The following is a 3,406-nucleotide window of genomic DNA, read 5'->3' on the forward strand; positions in this document are numbered from 1 at the left end:
TGTTCTGTATGTTCTTGTTGTGTAGATGTGAGGTAATGTGTGTAGATGGTTGAAACAAATTTCCTGGAAAGGACAATAAAGACTTTAATCTAATCTAAAATTTTGCATAGAAGATGTTTTTCAGTGAACTGGCCGCTTCTCTACTTGATGATTTGACTAAACAGCTGAATAATAATTTTGTCTTCTCCTCCTGCAGTTTGAGCAGGTCATTATTTGGAGATTTTATTTCATCAAAAACGTCTGTTAGCTGTCAGAAGACATTTGTTTGTCAGTTTGATCATTTCTCACATGAACGACCTCTAAAACATCTATTATTGATCTATTAGTGATGTTTTGCAGAATCTGCAATGTGTTTGCAGTCTGAAGGACACAAAGAAAAGACGCTGCCTGATTACCTGCTGGACTTTATTTTAGATCAAGTCAACTGAGAAATTTATATCTTTATAAAAAATACAGAGCTTCTACAGGTTTAGACAAATTCACCAAGTCAATGAAAACATTCAGATGTCATGTTGAAAATACATTGAAAAAGTCCCTGAAAACGTCTGTTTACAGAAAAACACTTATCAAGCTTATACAGTCTGTTACACATCTGTAAAACACAGTCCCTCCAAGCTCTTACAGTCAAATTACATAAAAATAGCAAGGGATATTTTCACACAGTGGAAAACAGTAGTCAAACTTTATGTTTACAAACAGGTTAGAAAGTGCTTCATAGATTAGAAAGTGCTTTGCAGAAAAATAAAACTTTCTGTCTGCTTCTAAAGAAGCATGTTTAATGTGTTTATGCTGGATTCATTGTTTCCATCTAATGTCTATTATTGATGTTTCAGTTTAGTTATTGTTGGGCCACTTCAAAGAGTCAAAAGTGCTTTGCAGAAGGATGAAATACTTTTGTATAAAAGCAGAAATAACAAAAATACACACAAAAAGCAAATTAATACTTGAATGATGCTTAAAATGTATCTGAAATGTAACTATTATTAATTATTGTAAAACATCTTTTCTGACAGCACATAAACGTCAGATTAAAACAGCATGACTCAAAGGCCTAACGTCACATGTTGGATGTTTGTCTTCTCCTCCAGGCTGCTGCTGGTTTCATTTTATTTCCGTTTGCTGTGAAATCAACACGCAGAGACTTAAACATGCTGCACACTCTGTGAGTCTTTGTTCACGTTAGTTCCTGTTGGTAAACGCTGCTGTGGATGCAGTTTAGAGCCTGAACTGTTCTCAGAAGACCTCCTTGTTGGTGAAGTCAGGTTTCAGTCTCTGTCAGACTGACTTGTGGTCAGGCCTGGATCAAGGTGCATGCTGGGTAAATAGTTTATGCTTAATGCTCCACTCAGATCTCTCTTCATTTATTTAACCAGGAGAGTCCCATTGAGATTAAGAACCTCTTTCATAACGGTGACCTGGCCAAGACAGGCGTTTTGTCCTGTTTCTGTACGGGTATTTGGCACAAAGAGCATAAAGAAGTCCTGAGAACCCAAAGAGTTTCACGTGTTACTTTTCTGCATTATAAGTACACACAGGTGTCTTGGCAGCAGACCAAGAATTGCCTTATTTATGAAGGTGTACCAGTGACAGAGTCTACGGGTGGCCAGAGGAGGCCATCCTACCCAGAGTACAAGTCTTCACAGCTATAATCTGATCCAAAGTCTGTATTTCTAAAGAGCCTCAGCTGGAGCTCCTCTCATGTCTCTTACTGATGTTTCAGTTTAGTTATTGCTGAGTCGTGATGCAGTGGAAACGTTTCAGACATGATGCTCACTGTGATGGACGGTCTGACTCAAGTTTCGAGGGGCAACACACTCACATAGAAATGACCGTTACTGTATGACTCAATAAAATATTTACAAATACACACCACTACAGTAAACTGAGAATAATGATCAGCAGAAAAGTCTGTGTGATTAGTAACTTGGCTAAAAGTAGAGCACACAGATGCTTCAGTGAGAATCAACCTGCAGAAACTTTTACCATGAAGAAATGAAGAAGAACTGACAGGAACTTTATATTCATCACGTTGCTTCCTTCAGACAGTTTGGACCAGACTGACTTGTGGTCTGGATACGTTCACACCTGGAGCAGTTGTGGTTGTGGATGTAACTTGGTTTTGATCTTTCTGATAAGCTCAGCGAGGGAACGTCTATCCTGGTCTTGACCTGTGAGACTGACATGAGACAAAAGTAAGTGCAAACAAAGCAACGACTCAGACAAATCATAAGAGGAAATAGATCGATTTTAAAAAACAGAAGTGCAAACTTACTTTCTTTTAACTCGACGAATGAGTGTAGCTACACATCTTTCAGCTGCAGCGACTAGAGCTATTACAGCAGCAATTAACAGAAGTCCACCAGCTACAGCTTCTTGAGTAGTTTTATCGTTCTTCCAGTCATATGATGTGTCTTCTTCCTCCTCCGGCCCTCCTGGTGTTTGTTTTACAGCTGCATGCAGATAGAAAACCAGTGTTTGTGTCTGATATCAGGAGCATCAACTCAGCAGTGTTGGACCACCACATCAACAACATTTATACCAATTTAGAGACAATGAGAAACTAAATAAACAATCAGATGATTTAACAGCAACCAGTCACCTAACAGAAGTTACACCTCTTGGCCAGATGGTGACACTGTAGAGAAATTATTTACCAAAAACCTGCTGAACAGTCTGACCATAAGCTGCTTCTGCTTCCTTAGTTTTTCACTTTGTGTCTCAAAATTTCAACTCACTGGCTGTTTGTCCTTCATGTTGATACAGTGTTAAAATCAGTTTGCAGAGATTTGGAAATTGCTTGTTATCTTGTTATAGTGAATTAATCTCAGTAAATATGTCAACATATTATTATCACAGTAACCAGGTGGTGCAGTGGTTTATGTTGCACATTTTGAAGTAGCTACTAAAACAATGTTTTTCCTTTATATCAGATTTGTGCATCACCTTTATGAGGCAACAGTTGGCCTGTGATGCACTATTTCTACATGAGTAACCATGGTAACAACTCACTGACCCACCTTCAGGTGTGGTGAGGATCACGTCACTGTTCTCTCCATGAGAGGTCACGTTCAAGACAAACTGTTCTGTGGGTGTAAATCAGGAAATATGTGGAGTCAGACCTCAGTTTTTAACCTCATTTCAGCCACAAACACTTCTATCAAGGAACTGACTGTTTATGGAAAATTATTTTAAATTCAACACGTCAGAAGAGGCTCTGCAAACATTAGTCCATTAACAGATTAGTCGAATAATCAACTATTCTGCCAAATATTTGCTGCTTCCAGCTTCTCATGCAGAGTTGCTGCTTGTCTTTGTGAATAAAATATGTTTTGGTTTTTTGGACTGTTGGTCAAACAAAACCAGCAGTTTAAGGACGTCACTCTGGGCTCTGGGAAGTCGTGAGGGG

At 38.7% G+C, this 3,406-nt stretch overlaps 1 long non-coding RNA gene across 1 annotated transcript; it reads right to left on the minus strand.

Annotated features, from left to right (window-relative positions):
* Positions 1-387: 387 nt before the first annotated feature.
* LOC123980614 lies at positions 388-3,084 on the minus strand. The gene is made up of 3 exons (XR_006827531.1): positions 3,018-3,084; positions 2,273-2,450; positions 388-2,176 (listed from the first exon to the last, which is right to left on the minus strand). It is a non-coding gene; the product is annotated as an uncharacterized LOC123980614 (long non-coding RNA).
* Positions 3,085-3,406: the final 322 nt, after the last annotated feature.

This window comes from Micropterus dolomieu, linkage group LG12 (assembly GCF_021292245.1).
Source record: "Micropterus dolomieu isolate WLL.071019.BEF.003 ecotype Adirondacks linkage group LG12, ASM2129224v1, whole genome shotgun sequence".
In the NCBI taxonomy this organism is placed as follows: Eukaryota; Metazoa; Chordata; class Actinopteri; order Centrarchiformes; family Centrarchidae; genus Micropterus; species Micropterus dolomieu.